This window comes from Myotis nattereri (assembly GCF_964212035.1).
Source record: "Myotis nattereri genome assembly, chromosome: 18".
NCBI lineage: Eukaryota > Metazoa > Chordata > Mammalia > Chiroptera > Vespertilionidae > Myotis > Myotis nattereri.
The window spans coordinates 25293725-25316633 of record NC_138093.1 but is presented as its reverse complement, the minus strand read 5'-3'; the positions used below and the strand labels follow the sequence as shown (position 1 = coordinate 25316633).

The 22909-nt window shown below is 44.6% G+C and overlaps 1 protein-coding gene across 1 annotated transcript in view; it reads right to left on the bottom strand.

Moving 5' to 3' along the window:
- Positions 1 to 1019, bottom strand: part of LOC308533911 (uncharacterized protein C1orf21) — a 174127-nt gene extending 173108 nt beyond the window's left edge. The window contains exon 1 of the mRNA XM_081112132.1: positions 747 to 1019. The gene's annotated coding sequence lies outside the window, so the exon portion shown is untranslated. The remainder of the gene's footprint in view (positions 1 to 746) is intronic.
- Between the last annotated feature and the right edge of the window lie 21890 nt (positions 1020 to 22909).

The window sequence follows — 22909 nt, the reverse complement described above, 5'->3', positions numbered from 1 at the left end:
GGAGGCGGCTGGTGGATGATAGAGGAAGGGCATTAAGCTGCCGACCAAAGGCCGCCAAGCAGCGCACTTCTCCAGCTGCCTGCAGGGAGCAGTGAAATCTCCTCGCTCAATCAGCAAGCCCTCTCTGCCAGCCTCGCAGGGGCACGAATAATAAACACATGGAGGTGGGCACACAGATGCACCGGGACCAGCCACCCCGCAAAAGGTCAAAACTTCAGAAACGCCGGGGATCACGGCACCCTCACACACATCCATCAGTCGCAGCGGGAGAGAAGGAGCTTGGGGACCAGGCAGAGGATTCTGAATTGTTATTTTCTTTCGGGCTCCGGCTGGCAAAGTACGACGGCTACATGCAAAGCTAGAGCGGTGCAGGCAGGCTGAAGGCGGCGGGGGTGCGAGTAGGAAGGGAGGGGTGTCTCACCCCAGCCACCCAGGCCTCGCGGTGACGAAAGCCGTCAGCGGCCCCAACCGCATCCCACCCCTCCGCCCCCGCCGGCAGACGCCCCCTGCAGCGCCCTCCGCCCCGGCTTCCGCCCAGGCCACCCCTCCAGCCCCGCACCCCCGGCAGCCTCGGCCCGGCCGCGCGCGGGCAGCGCCACGGCCGCGGCTCCCATCCCTTCCGCGCCGCAGACACCCCGCAGGCCTCCCTGCCTGCCCGCCCGGGCGTGCCGTGCCGGGGAGCCGAGACGGGGCGCGCACCGCCGCCCACTCCCCCCGCCCCGGGGCTGGCGGCGGCTCCCGCTTACCTTGGGCGCTCGCGGGGGGGGCTGAAGGTGGCAAGCCTCCCGCCCCCCGCCCCTCGCCTCCGCGCCGGGTTCTTCCTCCCTCCTCCTCCTCTTCCTCCTCCTGCCCACCGAGGGTCCCGGGCTCCCCCTCCGCCCCGCGGCCGGGAGTAGCCGCCGAAAGCCCCGAAGCCGGGCCCGCGTGCGTGCAGGCGGGAGGCGGCGGCGCGCGGCCAGCTCGCCAGTCACTGAGCGCGGCGCGCGGCTCCCAACTAAAGTGTGAAAGAAGCGGCGGCCGCGGCAGGCACGGCCCCCGGGAGTGGGCAGGGAGCGCGCGAGGGAGGGGACCGAGCGGGAGGGAGGGAGCCGGGGAGGGAGGGGACCTCCTCGCCCAGTCACTCGCTCGAGGGGCGGGGGCAGCCAGACACTCCCCGCCGCCCGGCCCTCCCCGCGCGCCCGGCTCCCCTCCCCCGGGGAGGGGCCTGCGGAGGCCGCGAGGGCGCCGCGCACCGGAGAAAGGGACCCGGCGAGAGGACGGTCGGGGGTGCGAAGGGCCGCGGGGAGGAGCGGGGGGCGAGGACGGGCGTGTGTGCCTGTGTGTTTGTGTTTGTGGTTTGTGTGCGCGCGCCCTGGGGCCAGCGGGAGCGGAGCGCGCGGCGCGAAAGCCGAGGTTGGGCCTGTCACCCGGGCGGTGGCCTGGCAGCCGCGGGGCGGCTCAGGGGCCCCGAGGGCCCAGGTCTGCGGGAGACCCAGGCCAGCCCGTGGGCCCCGCCGTAAGGTTGTGGCTGCGGGGTGAAGACGGGGGGAAGGCCGGGCATCCTCGCGGTCCTGGCAGCCCAGCGGCCCCGGCCCCGCCACCAGACCGCCTCCGCCCTGCCCTGGAGCGGTGGTTCCTGCGAGATGAATGAAGCACCGGCCACTCGGTGCGGGCGGCACTGGAGGGAAAGTGACGGGCGCACCCTGGGTCCGAGATCTGCCGCCCTTCGCCCCTCCCCGCCCCTCCCGGCCTCTGGGGACTAAAGGGAGGAGGCCGCGCCAGTTGGGCAGGTCTGGGATGGCTGGGGTCTACAAAGATCACCGTCCACCACTTCATCTGTTCCGTTTTTGCGGATCCTCGCAGGGGGTGAATTTCCCACCCTCTGGGCAAAGGCTCTCTTCTCCTCTCCCTGGCCATATGGGGTGCTCCGTGTGTGCACTTAATTGATCTTTCAGCGTGGATAGCTGTTGGATGCCTTTGTGTGGCTTCCCCTCGCTTCGCTGCTCCTGCATTGCCCTAGACACGTGAGGAATGTCAGGCCTCCAGGGTGAGGACACCCAAGAAAACAATAGGGTCAGAAAGCGCCTCCTGGGTCCCGCGGATTGCACACCATCCAATCATTTCTCACTCTCAGCTGAGAGGAAGTGGGAAGATGGACAGGGGCACACCAGAGCTGTGGCAATGATGAGACTCTTAACTGAAAAGCAAATTCATAATTTAGTTTAGTGAAATGAGTTCATAACCACCCATAATGGCTAGGAAGTCGGCCTTTTGGGGAAAAAAAAAAGGATTTTCCAGTGGGCTCCCTTTTTCAATTTAAAAGGCTGGTATCACATTGTTTTTGAAACTGGCTTGTATTCTAGTTTGTTTTTCTTTTTGGACCAGAACTCTTTGTAGTCTAGCCTCCTGAAGAGGGGTAGTTAAGAAGGGAAAGTGGGCTAATTAAGATTCCAGCCAGGGGCTGCCAGCCACCATCTCTTACATTAGGCCACTTGTTTCACTTCCTTTAGCCTTTCTTTCTTGTCTGTAAAATGGGATTCATGATAGAAGAGCTCCTACCTCATAAGCTTGTTGTGAAAGTAAAAGGAAATTAAAATGAGGTGGCAATATGTGCAAAACACTTTGCATGATGCCTGACACATGGCAAGCACTCCATACTCAGCTGTTATTTCAGATAAGTAGTTTAACCCCCAATTTAGTAGACTTTTTTTTTTCTCTTTGCATTCCTTCTTAAAGTTGAGGGGAAGGGGAAATCTATCTGCTGGGTTCATCCCAAATGTAGTCAACCCTTCTCTGGTGCCTGACACCTACTCCTATGTAAAATGAAAGAAGTCTGTATCTAAATACGATCCTAAAGGATCCTGAAGGGTAGCAAGCTCGTCTGTCTCCCCACCTCTCTCCTCTCATCTACAAAGCCACCCTGAATAGACCAAGCTCTATACATGTTGGCCTGTGTTGTATTTTATCCTTTCAGGGCTGGGAACAGTGACTGGCATGTAGATTTCTTTTGAGGGCGAGGCACTGTGTGTCTTCCTTGACTCGGCATCCTAAACACTAACAACGCCACAGAGCAGGCACTTCATGCATGCATTGCATACATTAAAGAACATCTATACCATGCCTTTTTAAAGCACACTTTCAATTATTCAAAGTAATGCATACTCATTGTAGAATCCAGTTGACCCTTGAACCACATGGGTTTGAACTGTGTGGGTCCACTTAAATGTGGATTTTTTTTCAAAACATACCGGTCCTCTTTTGGATGATCTGTAGTTGGGAGTCCACAGAAGCAAAGGGCCAACTGGATGCACTGATCTACACTATTTTATAGAGGACTGGAGCATCCACAGATGGTGGTATCCATGGGGGTCCTGGAACCAATCCCCCCCAGAGGCTGAGAGACAACTAAGTTTTGGGGGGAGTCAAAGGTTATGTGTGGATTTTCTGATGTGTGAGGTCGGTGCGCCTAACCCCTGTGTTGTGCAAGGGTCAACTGTATTTAGAAATTTCAGAAACTCAGCCGAGCATGAAGAAAATTAAAGTCACCATAATTCTACCTCGCAGCGAGAAGCACTCGATAAGTGCTTCAAGTATATCCATCTTCCCTTCATTTATTTCGCTATTATTCAATCACCAAACACTTATTAAGGACCTAGTTAGGGACTAGACAACTTCCCAGGGCCGAGAGCAGGTTGTATGTCAGTGTTGTTTGTTTCTCAGTAGATACTCCTTGAAGCACCATTCTATATGGTGGCGAGGCTCTCAGGGTAGACTACAAAAAGTCCCCAAGAGGAATCCTGTAATTAAACAGCAGTGCTGACCAGAAACAATCCAGGTTTTGTAGGGTTTGAAGCACTTACAATTTGGGGAGTCATCTTCAAGATAAGGAACTCAAAAATGCAATTACCCCTTGGATTAAGGGGTCGTGGACTTAAGCCCCTTTTTGCTTCTCAGTACACCCCTCTTTGGTGCTGAAATTTCCATAGAAATTAACTGCTTTGATAAACATTTAATGTGAAAACTCGTTCCTAATTTCACCCAGGATCCTTAGGATACCTCTCCCACCTCCTCTGCAAATCTGGAAGAGTGGAGACTTCCACTATGTGCACAAGCATGCACACACACATGCACACTTTTGTGCACACTGCTACAGTAGGGGCAGTGGGACTTCAGCAACTTCCGGCAAGGGCTGCAGAAGAGCGGGCAGATAGTGCACAGTGGCTGGGAGGGACAGACAGATGGGGCACTGAGGTGCTGGGAGACTCCTTAGATAAAGGTATGCACCATAAACCATGCCGCAGGAGCTGCCTGCAAATCGGTGTGATCAGCATGAGCTAAATCTACTAGACATTTTATCACGGAATAACCTCTCTGGCTATTCATCATTATTAAATGACTATAAACAGACTAATATAAGAAGAATGAAAGATGATCCTCTCCCCTTCACAAGTAATAAAACCATCTCCTCTTTGCCCTTCCACGCTACCAGAATCTCTTAATTCCATAACTTCAAACACTCTAAGTATAATTTTTAAAAGTGATATCTGGTTTTGGTCAGTAAAGTTTAAATTTTTATCTTCAAAAGCATTTCTATCATGACGAATTTTCTTTTATCCTTAAAATTTTAATTTATAAATGCTTAGCTCTATAGGATCATTCATAACACGTAAGTGTGAATCTTTTGTTCTTATTTTTAAGTAGAGTATTATGGATTAAAGGTTGGTATCCCGCCAAGTTCATATGTTGAAGCCCTAAGTCCGAAAGTGGATGGTATTGGGAAGTAGGGCCTTTGGGAGATGAAGTCATGAGGGTGGGGTCCTCAATGAGATTAGTGCCCTTAGGAGAAGAGAGTAGGGAGCTCTCCCCAACCCCCAATCCTGACCACTCCTTCACCCTTGCCTTCTCCACCCCCACGCCTCCCCACCTCCCAACACTCCCCTACCCTCAACTCCCTGTCCCCCTCCCAACACACCATCTCCAAGGCAGGAAAAGAGCTCTCACTAAGAACCTGACCATGCTGGCACCCTGATCACAACTTCCAGCCTCCAGAACTATGAGAGACAAACGTCTGTTGTTTAAGTCACCCAGTCTGCGCTATTTTGTTATAGCAGCCCAAGCTGACTAAGACATATGGGTTCCCTTTACCATTGACTATAAAAAGGAAACCAAGGGGAAATGCAAGTTGATTGAAAAAAAGAATAGTAAAAGCTGTACATATAAAAATAGTAAAAGCTATATGCCTCTTATAACTTCTCATATAAATCCACATGAATTCATTTTATGTAATTTATTTTAAAAAGTTCCAATCAGGTTGATATTTTAAAATAATCAAGTTAAAAGTAGCTTTGGAAGGATTATTCAAAGACAGATGAATATCCTAAAATAAATACTACTCTGAAATGTGCTATCCGAGCAACCCAGCATGGAGTTCCTGAACTTTTGGAGTCTTCCACCCTTGCTGAAATTTCACTGCCTTACACTGCCGGGGACCTGCCATATCTTTTATGTTAGCTCCACCATCAAGACTTGAAACTAGGTATTTGTGTGTGTGTGTGTGTGTGTGTGTTCAAATCTTCTTCCCTTGGGGGTACCACAATGCGCACACAGGTAAAGCACCCAATACATAGTTGTGGGTTGAGAGTTGTTTGTGTATTTTCTTTATACTGGTTAATCCTAAAGACACCAGTATTTTGGGGGGCAAAATCAGAGCAGATAGATTAAAGTCAGCGCTAACAACTTGCTAATGGTTCTAATTGGTCTCTCCAGGATGTGTGAATTACTGTGAGTAACCTGCTTTTCTAGACCTGATAATTATGGCTCTATTTACTTCTATTTATTTCCTCCTTGGGTCTCTCCTTAGGGTATGGATTTTTCTTTTATCTCACTTTCCAAAATTGGGTAGACAGAAGATGAAAACAGGGGACATAGTCATTTGAAGCATGGAATGTTAAGAACCCATAACCAAGAGACTCAGCCACAGGTAAGAGAGAAGGATGAAGGAGAGGAAGGGGGACTCCAGACCCCCAGGTAGGGTCAGCTAAGCCCCCCAGGCTGTCTCCCCTCTCCTTCTCAGGGTCATGGCCTTGCCCAGTCACTGGAAGTTTGCTCTCTAGTGTCACACAGCAGCTCCACCACTGTGGGTGTAACAGATGAAGTCACCTGGTGCTTACTGACACCCGCTTGGAGGATTGTCCTGCTTCCAGCTTATATGTGCTAATAGTACTGCTATGTCACATGCTGGTCTTGTCTCTCTAATGGACTGTAAGCTCTGTGAGAACTGGAGGCTTTGCTGCTCCCTGTAGGCTCAGCCAGACAGCAGGGTCTCCTGCAGCCTCAGAGGTTAGGGAGTAATCAAGTTGCCATGACATTGCTGTGTGGGCTCCTCTTAGTAATGATGGAAAGCAAATATTGACGTCCAGACATTTCAGCCACAATGATACAGAGGATGTGGCTAAAAGAAGAAAAAGAGCGCAATTCGTGTGTGTGTTTGTGTGTGTGTGTGTGTGTGTGTGTGTGTGTGTGTGAGAGAGAGAGAGAGAGAGAGAGAGAGAGAGAGAGAGAGAGAAGAAACAAACAAAATCTTCATTACCGTATTTTCACCTCTATCTCAACTTTACCTCTTTGACAGCCTTTCAGAAAGTGAAGCAATTCTGAGGAGATAAATGGAAGGAGTCAAGCTGCAGCTCCCTTCACCTTATTGAAGCAAGAACCCCTAAAACAACCGATAAGTCATTACTTTGCATTACACTTCAGATTACAAACGCTCTGCTGGTTCTGATGTTGTGGACTCATTTCAGATACAATTATTGAGAACTAACATTTTTAAGAGCTAATAAAAAATACTGCTCTCGTGGAGATATAAACAACTTGCTGGTTTCAGATTAGATGCTAACAGGGAGAAAGGAATGAATGGGGGAATTCCAAAATAAATGGTTCAAATAGTTTTGGGGTGTTGGCATATAATCAGAAAGTTTTCTAAACTCCCCCTCATGCTTTAACTGATTTAGTCCCCCACTCCCCCACCATAAAATGCTAGGGAGGTGTTGTTATTATAAACAGCTCCATCTTCTAGATGCAAAATTTCTAAATGCAAAACTGCTGGGGTCCAACCCCAGCAGGTCCAGGGGTCCCCAAAGGTGTGGATGGAGTCGGCAAAGAAGGAATGACATGGAGACAGCGTTCAGTTGATCAGCAGCCTAGCCAGGATCTCTAGACAGGATCTCCAGCGAAGTTCTGGTCTGGATCTCCAGCGAAGTTCTGGTTAGGATCTCCAGCCAGGTTCTGTGTCCATGTTCTCTTGCTAGGTTCTCCAGCCAGGTTCTGTAGCCATGTTCCCTCACTAGGTTCTCCAGCCAGGTTCAGTCACCAGGTTCTAGTCAGGTTCTCTTGCCATGTTCTATCCAGGGTCTGTAGCCAGGTTCTGTCTCTAGGTTCTTCAGCCAGGTTCTCTCGCTAGGTTCTGTCTCTAGGTTCTGTGGACAGTTTCTGTCCAGGATCTTTTGCCATGTTCTCTCCAGCGAAGTTCTTCTGTCTCTAGGTTCTGTGTAGGTTCTGTCTTCTAAGTTCTGTGTTGTTACATCTGTATTTATACCAGTTGATTCCAATCCTATCAATCTCTATTCCAAAGATTAGGGCATTTCTTATCTCCATTCCAGGGAATAAATATTATGTAGCTTAAGCATGATTGTTCATAGTTAAAGTGATTAATTAACCGCCTGGCACTTAGTTAAGAGGTTTTATTCCCTCCCTAACTTCAGGGGAAAATCCCTACCTGGGGAAACAACCTTTCTCAGAGACCTTGGTTAAAACACATAGTGCCAAGAAGGTGAGCAAACATATTAAGAACAGTATGCCATATATGCCAGGTCCCTTAAAACAGCAAGCATGGACCGGCTCCCGGCACAAAACAATAAGGTTAAGTTATTAGGACAAAGCCAAGGTTACCCAGCTAATAAGTGACAGGACTGGCACTAGCTCTCAGACTTGGTACTTAGACTACACCATACTGATGGTGACTAATGGGCATAGAAAAGAACACTTTTATCTTCAGGAATCTACTGAGTGGTAGGCAGCCTCAGTACACTGTCCACCTCCTCCACGGTCTCTATCACTGGTGAGGGTCCAGAAGAGGATCAGCACTGTGGGTCCATGATACCTGCTGGCTACTCAGAAGCCTGCTGTGGGTTCTCCTCGCCAGAAGACTATTACCGAGGTAGGAGATCACAGAGCAAAGGTGGCTAGAAGGCTTGAAACACAATAGCGTTTCCATGCTTCCTCACTTGTTCAATTGAATTAGTTCTTGGTCCTAAATAACTTCGTTGCGAAAGGACAGCTTTATCAACAAATACCCAGTATCAATGTAAAGCAACCATTAGCTTAAACCAGGGGTGGGCAACCTCTGGCACGCGTGCCAAACATGGCACTCCAGTAACTTTTGCTGGCACGTGAAACCCTCTCTTATAATCTTCCATTTACAATTTTTTTCTTAATATCAACTTTTTTATTTTTCAGATAAATTCAGTGTCGGTGCATCTTAGATAAATAATTTTACATAACAAGTTATCTTTTTTTTTTTTTTTTTAAATTTTTTTTTTAAAAAATTTTTTTTTTAATATTTTTTATTGATTAAGATATTACATATGTGTACCCTCTACCCCCCCCTCTCCCCGCTCACCCCCTCACCCCCCCGTTGTCCGTGTCCATTGGTTAGGCCTATATGCTTGCATATAAGTCCTTTGGTTGATCTTTCCCCCTTGCCCCCACCCTCCCCTACCTTCCCTCCAAGGCCCGACAGTCCAATCAATGCCTCTCCGTCTCTGGATCAGTCCTTGTTCATCAGTTTATGTTGTTCATTATATTCCACAAATAAGTGAGATCTTGTGGTATTTATCCGCTCTCCAGTTCCATCCATGCTGTGGCAAATGGTAAGAGTTCCTTTTTCTTCTTCCTCTTCTTAAAGAATACCTTTCAGCATTTCATATAATGCTGGTTTGGTGGTGATGAACTCCTTTAGCTTTTTCTTATCCGTGAAGCTCTTTATCTGACCTTCCATTCTGAATGATAGCTTTGCTGGATAAAGTAATCTTGGTTGCAGGTTCTTGCTATTCATCTCTTTGAATATTTCTTGCCACTCTCTTCTGGCCTGCATGATTTCTGTTGAGAAATCAGCTGACAGTCGGATGGGTACTCCCTTGTAGGTAACTGAGTTTCTTTCTCTTGCTGCTTTTAAGATTCTCTCTTTATCTTTTGCTCTTGGCATTTTAATTATGATGTGCCTTGGTGTGGTCCTCTTTGGATTCCTTTTGTTTGGGGTTCTCTGCGCTTCCTGGACTTGTAAGTCCATTTCTTTCACCAGGTGGGGGAAGTTTTCTGTCATTATTTCTTCAAAAAGGTTTTCAATATCTTGCCCTCTCTCTCCTTCTGGTACCCCTATAATTCTGATGTTGGTACGCTTGAAGTTGTCCCAGAGGTTCCTTACACTATCTTCATATTTTTTGAATCTCTTTTCTTTTTTCTTTTTCGGTTGGGTATTTTTTGTTTCTTTGCATTTCAAATCTTTGACTTGATTCTTGGGATCCTCTTGTCTGCTGTTGGAGCTCTGTAAAGTATTCTTTATTTCAGTCAGTGTATGCATAATTTCTAATTGGTCCTTTTTCATGACCTCCATGGTCTCACCATACTCCTTGAGGGATTCATTAAATTTATCGGCGGTTTCCATAAAATTCTTGACAAACCTTATAAACGTGGCCTTGAACTCTATATCCAGTCGTCTGGCCTCCTCCGTTTCTGCCAATTGTGACCTGTTTCTTTGTCTCCGCATTTTGGCTGCTTCCCTGTGTTGATAGAGTGGCCTGCGCGCCAGGTGTCCTGTAGGGCCCAGTGGCTCAGCCTCCCCAGTTACCTGGGGTGGACACTCTTGGTGCACTCTTGGTGCCTCGCTTGTTGTAGGATCACTGGGAGGAATTGACCTCCAGGCCAATTGGCTGTGGGAAGCAGCTGTGTCTGAAGTGGGAGAATGGACCCCCTCTGACCACTGGGTACAGTGGCTCCTGGATCTAAGGAGGTGCTAATTCAGCCCCTGCCTGAGGCCACACAGCAGGAACTACGAAGAGGCTCAGCTGTGAAGCAATGCAAGCCGCTGCGGGGCCTTGGGCCTTCTCTTGGAAGTTCCGGGTCTGGCTGGCCCGGCTGCAGTTAGGTAATTATCAGGTTGCAAAGTTCTGGGGCATTCACATGCAAAAGCCTCTGCCGCAGCCCGGGTGGGGCGGGGTCTCAGGGAGTCAAAAGGGCGGGGAAAGAAGCTATGGCTGATTCTCCGCGCCCGGAGTCGCGCGTCTCAGTGTCCCGGCAATGGCTGCAAGCACCTCTGAGGGAAATCTGCCCCCAAGTTCGCCCGCTGCCGCCTGAGAGAGCAGCCTCTGCCCGTATGAGTCCTGGGTCCCCAGAGACTTCCCAGAACCGGAGATCAGAGCAGTCGGGAGCTTGTGATTCAAAAAGACAGCCGCGTCCTCAGGTGCCACCCCCTTTCCGCGCGCGCGAGCCGCCGCGTACCTCTGCACTCAGCCTCCGCAGCTCCTCTGGCTCTCAGCATGCTTTTCTTTTCTTCTAGTTGTAGAAATTACACTCAGCCAGCCTTCCTGTTGTTCTGGACGATGTTTGCTCCGTCCTTTGGGCTAATTTTCAATTGTTGTGGGAGGCGACTATTTCCCAGTGTTTATCTATGCCGCCATCTTAGTTTCTCCCAACAAGTTATCTTAAAGACCATAGACATGGATTGAAGAGAGAGGGGAAGAGCAATTTCTATGCCTCTGCCTTAACTCTCCCTGCCTTCCTAGATCCAACCAGTGTTTTGGTTTCATTCACATATGCTTGTGAATCTTTGTTCTCAGTGATGAATTTTGTTAAGTCTCGTAATAGAAGTAGCCTGACGGATGAAAGTAGTAGCTCGTGCATATCTCTGAAGGTCATGAAATATAAACCTGATGTAAAATCTCTGTCATCAGTGATGCAGCAGCAAAAGTCCCACTGATAATATCAAACGGAGTCATAAAGTTTTCTGTCGGACTATCAGTGTACATGTATACATTAAAAAATAAATGTATTTTTCATCATCATATACTGTGTTCTTGTCACTCGAATGAGTTTTATTATTTCTTCAAGGTTCTTCACATACGTACACCTTAAGAGATATCAAGTAGGCATATCATGTTCTCAAAAATTAGGGTTGGCACTCAGAAGAATTTTGAGTCAGAGATTTTGCTGGTTTTGGCACGCACTCACAAAAAGCTTGCCCACCCCTGGCCTAAACATTTATAACACATTCACTAATTTGAAATAGCAGCTTTATGTCTTTCCTGTGGTTTCAGACTATGGTTTCTTTTTTTTTTTTTTAATATATTTTATTGATTTTTTACAGAGAGGAAGCGAGAGAGATAGAGAGTTAGAAACATCGATGAGAGAGAAACATCGATCAGCTGCCTCTTGCACATCTCCTACTGGGGATATGCCCGCAACCCAGGTACATGCCCTTGACCGGAATCGAACCTGGGACCTTTCAGTCCACAGGCCGACGCTCTATCCACTGAGCCAAACCGGTTTCGGCCAGACTATGGTTTCTTAATCTCTGTGTGTATGTGTTCCTACAGATAGATCCCTCTTTAACCTTCCCATGTAGAAACATAGCTAGATGGGGTGCAGCCCCTTTCAATGCTTCACATCACCATCAGAAACTGAACCCATGTGGCAGAAAATATTTCATTTAAATATGACAATGCCAAAGTTCTCCCCACTCTCAGCTACAAAAGAGCTGTGACCTTTTATTGGCAGGAAATCACCTTGAGATGCGCTGTTATGGCACCACAGCTATAACCCACACCCCTGGAGTTTACCTGAGGTTCAGAGGGGCCAAAAAGCTGTGGACCTCCATGGTGTCACCTCCAGTGGGGGTTGAGGAAAGAGCACGTTGTAGGTGATAGTGATTGTGGGCTTTGATACAGAATATGTGCTAGTTCTATTAACCAGGACCACAAGCACCTGGAGAGCAATCCTGTGGTGGCCATCTGGGTTGGCCACCACAATCCTGTGGGCGAGGGATTCAACGCTGATTCTGTAGATCTGGGCTCCAAGTGAGAGGCGCTGCCATTTCTACTGGGTGCAATGCCTCTGAAGACAGACAAAATGCAGTGCCAAACTTCTGTGAGAAGGGCGGGGACCCTTCACCCTGGGACTGACCTATTGTCATCCCCTCTTAGGTCGTAAGCAGAAGAGGCCATCAAGTTAGTCAACAGAAGATTCAAGATTTAAAGCCAGGGTTTTCTAATTCCAGGATATGACTCTTCCATGATGCTTACTGAGTGAAGAGCCAGAGGTCATATTGTAAGGTACTGGTTGGGGGTTGGGACTTCAACATATGAATGGAGAGCACAATTCAACACATAACAACTCATTTAGAAATTTATTGTCATCCCCATTTACAGACTATGAAATGAGGCCCAGTGAGGTTAAGTAATGAGCTCAAAGTAGAATAACCAGTGAGTTGCAAAGCTGGGATTCGAAACATGGTCTAATTCTAAACCACATTCTCTTCTCATTATATAAGCAAAATACCTTTATTTACAGTCTCTGTCTTATTTCTCCCAGGCTTAGTAAATACTTGTCAACGTATTGAGTCTGGGCCTTTTCACTATTATGTAATGATTTACTTCCATTTCAAAATATTTACTGAGTGCCTGCTATTACTATAAGTATTTCAGGCACTGGGTTCAAAGATGACTTGACACATGGATCAGGTTGCAAGGCACTTAACATTTAATGGAAGAGACAGACTTATAAGCAAGTCACTATTTCATAAAGAAACATTAAGTGGCCCGACTGGCGTGGCTCAGTGGTTGAGCGTTGACCTATGAACCAGGAAGTCACAGTTCGATTCCCGGCCAGGGCACATGCCCGGGTTGGAAGCTTGATCCCCACTGTGGGGATGCAGGAGGCAGCCTATCAATGATTGTCTGTCATCATTGATGTCTCTCTCTCTCTCTCTCTCTCTCTCTCTCTCTCTCCCCTCTCTCCCTTCCTCTCTCTGAACTCAATAAAAATATATTTTAAAAAAGAGAGAAACATTTAGTGTTAGGTGGAGATTCAAGCAACTCTGCTGTGGGGGGGATTATACTAATCCAGGGGTGGGCAAACTTTTTGACTCGAGGGCCACAATGGGTTCTTAAACTGGACCGGAGGGCGGAACAAAAGCATGGATGGAGTGTTTGTGTGAACTAATATAAATTCAAAGTAAACATCATTACATAAAAGGGTATGGTCTTTTTTTTTTTTTTTTTTAGTTTTATTCATTTCAAACGGGCTGGATCCGGCCCGCGGGCCGTAGTTTGCCCACGGCTGTACTAATCGGTGGAATCCAGCCAATAATTTTTGTATCCTTACATATATAACAAGGGGCTATGGGAAGGACATTTAACAGACACACCTCCCTCCCTCATGGGACTATTGGAGAAGCCTATCCACTAGGAATTGACTTCTGAAAGAGTATCAGCTTGAAAAAGCCTGGTCTCAGCCTTTCTCTCTGTTGAGGTCATTCAACCTCTCTCAGTGAGTAGGATCTGGTCATTGAGACACTGAATCTTAGCATGCAAGTAAGTCCCTTCTCTGAGACAAATGATGAAGTTTCCACAAGAAAATAGGAGGACATTTCCTTCCTTGCCAGGCTCACCCTGAAGGTCACAAATCTGCCCTTTGCTGCGGGAAAGTACACAGTAGGTTGATCAAAGCTAATAATTTCTTTACTCCCGCTACCAAAGTCAGTCTGCTGGATGAAATATTTCCAACAAAGGCACTTTTTTCAAAGCCATGTTATATACAGTCCCTTACCTTTGAAGTTATTAAATAAACTAGTTACATAGAACCTATATGACCGCACAGCCCTCTCAAAATGTATACATGCACCATACCCTGATATGTCAGAAACTCTTAATGAATAATAATGAAATTCTTTGGAAAAGAAGATATTCTTGCAGAAATGAAAACCTCTGATTTCAAAATATTTATAAAATCAGATTACTTACGTTCTGAAATTCCCAGATAGCGTAAGTGTAAGAATCAGAGCAAGAGAGAGGGAGAGGGGGGACACTTCATTTTTAAAAAAGAAGCTACAGGACTTCCACTCTCTAGTTTAAGCTACACGTGGCAGAAAAATGCTACTTAGTACTTAGGGTTCTATCTCAAATATCTTCAAGCCTCTAAATTCTCCTTGATAGGCGGTTTGCAAATAACTAGCATTTATTTATGCATCCATCCAACTAACACTTATTGAATGGCAGAATTGTGTCAAGCACTGAGAAGGTTTTGAGGCTGTCAGACTGCTGGCTATGGTGATGCCAATGCCAGTGTTAACAACAACACAGACTAAAATGCCAGCGGTTGCATAGGAAGGCCCATCCTTTGTCGTATTTGTGCCTGGTGTGGATGGGACTACCATTCCGTATTAGGCTGATGTAATATCAAAGTTAAAGTTCACTCAGGCCTTCAAGAAGAAGAGTGGTAAATATAAAGTTCTCGGGAAAACATAGCCTTGTGTTGGAGACAAGCTATGTCAGTAAGAGAGAAAACTAAGAAATAAAGTAAAAAAATCTTTCTCCCAACAGAAAAATCCTCAGTACAAATATGCAAGGTTTTGGAGTAAGCAGACACTAAGTCTAATACAAGGTTCTTTCGCATCTGTATTAGTTATGATGCATTTGGCTGTAAAAACAGATAGTACACAAAAAAAATGGCCTAGATAATGGCATTTATTACTCACATGAAATCTGGAGATCAGATGGTTTCTGGGTCTTTAATTTAGTAGCTCAACAAGTTCATTGGGGAACTCACATTTTTTTCACCTTTCTATTATTTCATTCTCATTGTGTTGGCTATTGGCTCCAGACACATTCCCTCATGGTTGCATGATGGCTATAGAAGCTCTAAGCATCATATCCTCACGAAACTACATCCAGCCCCGGCCAGTGTGGCTCAGTTGGTTGAGCATCATCCTATGCACTGAAAGGTCGCAGGTTCAACACCAGTCAGGGCATATACCCAGGTTACTGATTCAGGGTGCTGATTGATCTCTTCTCTCTCTCTCTCTCTCTCTCTCTCTCTCTCTGATTGATCTCTTTTCTCTCTCTCTCTCTCTCTCTCTCTCTCTCTCTCTCTCTGATTGATCTCTTCTCTCTCTCTCTCTCTCTCTCTCTCTCTCTCTCTCTGATTGATCTCTTTTCTCTCTCTCTCTCTCTCTCTCTCTCTCTCTCTGATTGATCTCTTTTCTCTCTCTCTCTCTCTCTCTCTCTCTCTCTCTCTCTCTCTCTCTCTCCTCTCTCTCTCTCTCTCTCTCCCTCTCTCAAAATCAATAAAAACGTATTTTTTTAAGAAACACTATATCCAATGGCTTCAGAAGACAGACACATCCTTCTTTGCATGTATTTTAAACACCACAGAGAACTTTTCAGAAGCTTCTTTTGCAGGCTTCCTCTCAGTCTCATAGGCCAGAATTATCAGTCACAAGCTTATTCCTAAACCAGTCACTGACAAAGGAAATGGAATTACCATGAACCATCAAGATTGAACCCTTCGGGCTAGTGAGGAGTCAAATACGCCCTTCCCCCACGAAGAACATGGCTGATTCCTGAACAAAATGGGAATATCTGTGGTACAGAGACAGGCCCGTCCTTGGTAGGAGGGAATGGATGTAAGGGAGGCAACCAGAGGGACCCCCACAGCAGCATCACAAAGCAGGCAAGGAGCAGTTCCATGAAGGGAACCTTCTCTGATGACCACTGGACTTGACTTTGCTCCACAGATGAGCTTATCTTACAGGAATGAGTTCTGCTGATCTTTAGGATAGCTTCTAAGGACACGCTGTGCTGTATATTCTGCTGGTTCATATTACACCACCTTGACCTGAAGCCAAATTATGCATAAGAGTTCTAAAATGGTTTATGGCGAGGGCAGGCTGGCTGATGTCATTTGTCAAATGTGGCACTCTAGAATTACCTTACAAACATAAAACCATCCAAAGGCTTTTCCACATAATATTTACAGGAAAATGTGTTTTTGAAACAAGAATGAAACGCCCTATACCTTACTCTTGGAAAACTGGACTAATGGACCCAATCCATTGTAGTAATGGTGAGGGGAGTCAGGGAATAGTGACCAGTGACCAGGTTTAAACTCAGTGAAAAAGGATAAATGGGTGGTATTTCTTGAGTTGGTCTTTCCTCGTAAAACTGAATTAGAAGCTTCATTGTAATGGAGAAGTTTGCTTTTCATATGCATTTTACTCAAAGGTAGAAAAGACCATCTTAATATACTTTTTAAATTTCCCCAGTGTACCTAACATAGTGCTTTTTATGTAGTGCTGAAAAGCCATCATTTGATTAATTGATTAGAGTGAGATTTCTTCAAGAAACGATCAAAACAAGAAGGGACTTCCGATATTGGGTGCCTTGGCAATGTTATTAGCACTAAAGCTGTCCCCTGAGTTTCTATCGGGGGAACCCAAAGGAGGCTGCACACTGAGTCACCTGCAGCCTCTCAGCACCTGTGCCCTGGGCCACCCCAGAGCTTCTGATCTGCTAGGGAGGGAAGCGTGGGTACAGACAGGTTTAAAGCTCTCCAGGATTCTAATGTGCAGCCAAGGTGAACACCTGCATCAAAATCGCCTGGAGAGGTTATTAAACATCTTCACTGTGCCCACGTTCAAGTTTCTGATCCAGTAGGTCCGGGGAAAGGCTCACTAATTTATGTTAATGAGTTTCCCGGAGATGTTGTTGCTGTTGGCCAACCCCCACTCTAGATCAGGATTCAGCAAACCCATAAACCCATATATGTTATGGGTCCATATAGCTTATCTTGCTCAAGGCCTGTTTTTGTATAGCCTATGAGCCAAGAATGGCTTTAGATTTTAAAGGGATGTTATAGAGACAAAAACAACAACAATAACAACAACAACAACACCCCAGGAGAATATGGAGCAGAGACTGAGTGGCCTGCAAAGCTTTAAAACAGTCAACAGCTGGCCTTTTACAAACAAGGTTTGCTGACTCCTGCCCTAGAGGATCATGAAGTCTGACTGATAAAAGGAAGCAGCCCAAAATACAAGGGAAAAACTCTGATGGGAAAAACGCTTCTGGGAGGCCCGGGGGAACCTCTAATCACAGCTGTGTGCCAGGAGAATGGTGCCAGTGCATTCATCCTGACGACAGTGCTACTATTATCATCATACCCATTTTACAGATCAGGAAATTGAGGCTCAAAAGACATTAACTTACCAGTATAGAAGGCTAGTAAGTGATAGAACTACGATTCAAAGATTTCTACCAACCATTTCTATGTCCTGGAAAATGCTTAGAATTATGTTTAGAAAAGGCTGGAACTCCCAGAGAAGAGTCTAAAAGTAAAATAAGCACTAAAAACATCCCCCCTTCCCACCCCCAGTGGTTTAATTCAATTTGTTATTAACTGGTTGTTTCAGGCACTGTGCTACAAAGATACATGAAATAGTATCCCCGCCCTTACGGAACTTACTGTCTAAGGAAAGAAACAGACATGGGATGAAACCCATATAAAATCTGGCGAGGGCTTAAAGAACAGATTGGTGGGGCGGGGTTTCACAGAGCAGGGCCCTTTAAGGATACCAGTTTCCAGGACGATAACACTCGAGGTTTCCTATCAGAGCACACAGCATTGATACTCCAATACAGTAGTCCCAATTACTTGTGGTTTTGCTCTGAGGTTTCAGTTACCCGTGGTCAACCGCAGTCCAAAAATATTAAATGGAAAATTCCAGAAATTAACAAGTCATACGTTTTAAATTTCACACCATTCTGAGAAGTGTGATGAAATTCCTTGCTATCCTGCTCCATCCTACCAGGATGTGAATTATCCCTTTATCAAACATATCCATGAGGTACACACAGAACAATAACATCTTTTGAGAGAGAGAGAGAGAGAGAGATCACATTCTTACAACTTTTATTAGAGTACTAGTATATTGTTATAATTGCTCTATTTTATTAGTTATTATTAATGTCTTAGTGTGCCTAATTTATAAATTAAAACTTTATCATAGGTATGTATGTACAGGAAAAAATCATAGCATATGTAAGATCTGGTACTCGCTGCAGTTTCAAACATCCACTGAGGGTCTTGGAAGGTAACTCTTCCAGATACTGTATAGGCAAGTCCCAAATGGAAGAATTTTACCAGCTTGCAGAATCTCCCAGGGCTCTGCAGACTGCAGAGCTCACTGCCACCTCAGTCTCTGGCTGTACAAAGGAGACATCTAGGCAGCTAATAGAGAGAAGGCCCTGACTAGGAACAGCCAGTGACCACAGCAGTTTATGACGGTAAATGTGGGTCCAATTTCAGTGAAACGACAAACTATTCTATTTCATGGTTTTATGTAGTCATTTCTAAGCAGAGTTATTAAAAGAAGGGCTTATTTAAGGTAATGATTAGTCTGTTGATGGCCGGGGAGAGTCGTAAGTGAACATGTGATAATGATACAAGGGTTGGGTTTCATGCGGCCACTTTTGGCCAGAGCAATCTCAAACCACCAATTTTATTTATATATGACTTGGCATGCTGAGATGAGGAAGCAGGCAGGATTCACCATCATTCCCTGATCTTATTTCCAAGAGACTGATATTTTCACTTCTCCTTTGAATTTGCTTTTTAATGGTCAAGGTACAGATGAAAGCATTCGGCAAGAAACACTTCCCTGATTGACAAGTACTGTGTTCAGAGCTACAGAGATAGTAAGTAAAACGCAGACTTGTGCACAAGGAATTCATAGCCTGGACTCAAGGAGAGAAAGGCACGTGGACAGATTATTTCAGAACAATTCAGTAAATACGGAGGTTAAGTCAGAAGAACACAACCTTTCCAGGAATCCTGGCCAGAAAGCTTGCTTCTGAAGTCTGATGGCCATCCCTTTGACTGTGTGTGTGTGTGTGTGTGTGTGTGTGTGTGTGTGTGTGTGTGTGACAGTCAGTTGGTTTGTTTTTTTTACTGCAAACCACATATTTAACCCATCAGGCTTAACCTGACTTTTAGTAATTTAGGTATCATCTTGGAGAAATTGTATCATCCATCGCTTACCTGCCCCTGGGGAGGTAAGTTGAGAATAACTTAAAGGCTCGAGCCCAGAGAATGTAATGGAGATTACTCTTCTAAAAAAACTGACTGTTTCACCAAAACCGGTTTGGCTCAGTGGATAGAGCGTCGGCCTGCGGACTGAAGGGTCCCAGGTTCGATTCCGGTCAAGGGCATATACCTTGGTTGCGGGCACATCCCCAGTGGGGAGTGTGCAGGAGGCAGCTGATCAATGTTTCTCTCTCATCGATGTTTCTAACTCTCTATCTCTCTCCTTTCCTCTCTGTAAAAACTCAATAAAATATATTTAAAAAAACAAAAAACAAAAAACTGACTGTTTATATGGAAACATTCAAATCAAATCTAGAATCTTCCATTTAGATGAAGCATTCCATTTTTATTTCATATGCTACTTTTCAAAACTTGAGGAAATAATATATTAATATTGTAAATATTTTTGGAAAATAAAAAAGTACAAAGAAGAAAAAATCATTTCTATGAGTACAACACAGATTTAATATTTTGGTATGTCTCCTTATAAATTTTTTTCTATGCATATACGTTTATATGCATAGGTTTCAGGTAACAAATTACACTGTATTTACAGCTATATAGACAGGTTTTTTTTGTCAGTTAATATTATTTCATATGAATTTTCTCATTATTTCATAATTTCATTAATTATTTCCCATTTCATGGTTTAATTATCTTAATCATTCTATTTGGGCCTCTATTTTTCCCTCCAGTTTTTGGCCATTAGAAATAATGTGATAAAAATAATGTAATACATACAGCCTTGCCATGGTTTGCATGGGAACTTTAAAGGATTTTGACACGTATTGCCAAAATGCTTTCCAGAAAGTCTATACCTTTGCCACTATTAAGTATTATTACCTTTGAAATATGTACTAAAGATATAGATCAGAGTATCTCCTTTTAATTTCCTTTTATTACTGGCTCCTAACTGCTCACCTGCCTGCCTGCCTGCTCGCCCCCAACTGCTCCCCCCGCACCCCCGCTGGCCTTCTCGCCCCCAACTACCTCCCCTTGCCAGCCTGCTCACTCCCAACTGCCCCCCACTGCCGGCCTGCACACCCCCAACTGCCCTCCCCTCCTGACCTGATCACCCTAACCGCCTCTGCCTCGGCCCCACCACCATGGCTTTGTCCGGAAGGACGTCCAGAAGGTCTCCTGGAAGGTCTCCTGGTCTAATTAGCATATTACCCTTTTATTTGTATAGATTCCTTTCTTAAATGTGGGGAAGAGAAATATTCATCTGTATTTTCTTTTAGCTTTTTTATTACCACCTTTCACTATCTACATTTACCTCATAAGCTTCTGGAGTTTAGTTTGGTTTATGGAATGTGGTAAGAATCATGCAGGTATCATTGAGAGAACATCCACATCAAAGGCAACATTCCAAGACCAGGAGGTCTCTTTCATTCTCTGTAAGTGAAATTCAGTAGGAATTCAACAGCACAAAAAATCAAAATTAAGAGGGCCAACCTTCTATCTTACTGATCTGAAAATGCAAATTCATTATTATCCAAATGCAAATTGTGTATTAGACAAATTCTTACAAAACCTGGAACATGCAGGAGAAAATAATAGAGGGCCCTAGATATTCATTTATTCAATGCATGTTATTGAGTGCCAAGGTGCACCAGAAACTGTGCTGGGTTGGGAAGCGTCTGGAATTACAATTTCAGTGTTTGAGGAAAGGGCACCAGTATGTGCAACACTATGGAGCATAAAAAGATTGTCAATTTAATATACTTCATATTTTGCAAGAAGTCTTCTAAAATATAACTAACTCAGCAATGCCTCATTACAGGACATAGCAATGTTATGAGGGAATGCAGTGACAGAAGTCTCTGGGGAGAGTAAGAGCAATATTTTATCAAGGCTTACCCAAGATTGATACTACCTTTTTGATATGATAGTGTTAGAAAGTTATACTACATTGTAGGTTGGCAGTAATATCCCAAATGTAGAAAATATTTTTTACAAAACTATCAAATTCCCCTTGGGATTATCCACCCACACATCTCCGTAGTCTAGGTTCTTTTTCTGGTATCAAATTAGAAGATGTTATCTTGACCCACCATAGAACTGACTTCACTGAATTATGCCTGGGGCTTTTTACCGAGTGAGGGACAGCTGTATGAAGCTCATTGCTGCATCTGTCATAGAAATAAGGATCCTGTCTAACAAATCAATCACCCCTCATGTGTTATTCCATCCTCAAACTTTTCTTCCTTTTCTGCCTTCCTACCTCCTTTCTTTTTTGAACTTCTGAATCCAGTTAATTTAAATTAAGTTCTAATGACATTAACTACATAGAGCCATGCACCTCAGACATCTTGACTTCCTGCCCCTTTTTTAAATTCCTTAGTTCTAATTTATTTTCACTTGTGTTATTTTGTTTCCCAATTGTATTTTGGGCATGTGGTCATTTGTTCTGATTCCATTCTTGCCAAATAACATTTTAATAAATAGTTACTTGCTAGGTACCTTGATATCAAGAAGAACAGCACTGGCAGCAAAGGTTTTACCCTTTGCTGGGCAATGGATAGAATTTGTGAAAGCAATGGTTGCCTGGAGCTGTGTGAAGAAGGAAGGAGTGCAGTGCTTGATTAGCAATGTCTGCTCTGAGCACAGTAGGAGAAATTGTTGGCACTTCTACCAGGTTTTTGACTTCTATGCCTTAAATGGAATACATAAATATAATAGTAACGAGAAATCATAAACAAGTTAGTAAATTACTTTCTGACTTGTAAAACAGTGATTTGTGAGTTTTATCAGCTTAATGTATTCTCCAAAGCATGAATATATTTCTGTAAAATAAAATAAAAATAAAGTTTCTAAACTTTACTTAGAAATGGAATCTTTTTCATAAATCTTATTGGCACTGGCTTAATGAGTAGTTAAAATGGGCTTCTTCCTAGAAGGGGAGTTTAAGAAACCGTTTCCCTAAATCTCTCTCCCACTGACTCTTCAATGCATGAAAATTTGCAACTAGAGATTCATTTCTTTAGACTCTTAATGTTAGCTCTTAATTACTCTTTTACTAAAAGATAAATAGTTCTTTAGAGGGGTAATACATTAGCTCTTATGAGTTAATTAATTGCTAGTTAAAGAGAAGATGGGAGAGTAGTGATGGGGGATAGGAGGATATGAATAGCCATTAGAAGGAGGGACAGCAGAGCTAGATGTTGCTTATTTCACAGTCTTGCTTGGCTTAGTCCAACAGTTCACTTGAGAAAACCAATAAGTAAGCTTGTCATTGCATCATTATTGGGCCTAAATAATGACACATGCAGTAATTCTCTAACAATGAGTTGAAGGGACTATACAGGCAACCACTAATGATCTAAATAACAACTTACCATATGCAGAGGGAGAAGTCTTGCATTTTTAGTAAATAATTTGTTATCCAACTTCTCTCAAATCTCACACACGTTTCCAAGAGGAATTTGTTTTTTTAATTGGCATATTAGGAGAAATGGGTATTACCACTCATTCATTCATTCATTCACTCACCGCTGCATTCTGTGAATAAACTGACAAATGTATTTCTGTGCTTACAGGTCTAGTACAGTGCAATGCTACTCAGGACATAAACGTAATGGAGTCACAGTTCCCGCTTCTGGGTTGGGAGGTGAGTTGCATGTACAAGAGACAACAGGGGAAAACACTAGGCTGGATTAAAATCAGGTGCTAGGATGTTTGGGTCGGATTGCAAGCACTATAGAAATCCAGAAGCAAGGAAGAACACAAGGAGAAAAATCAA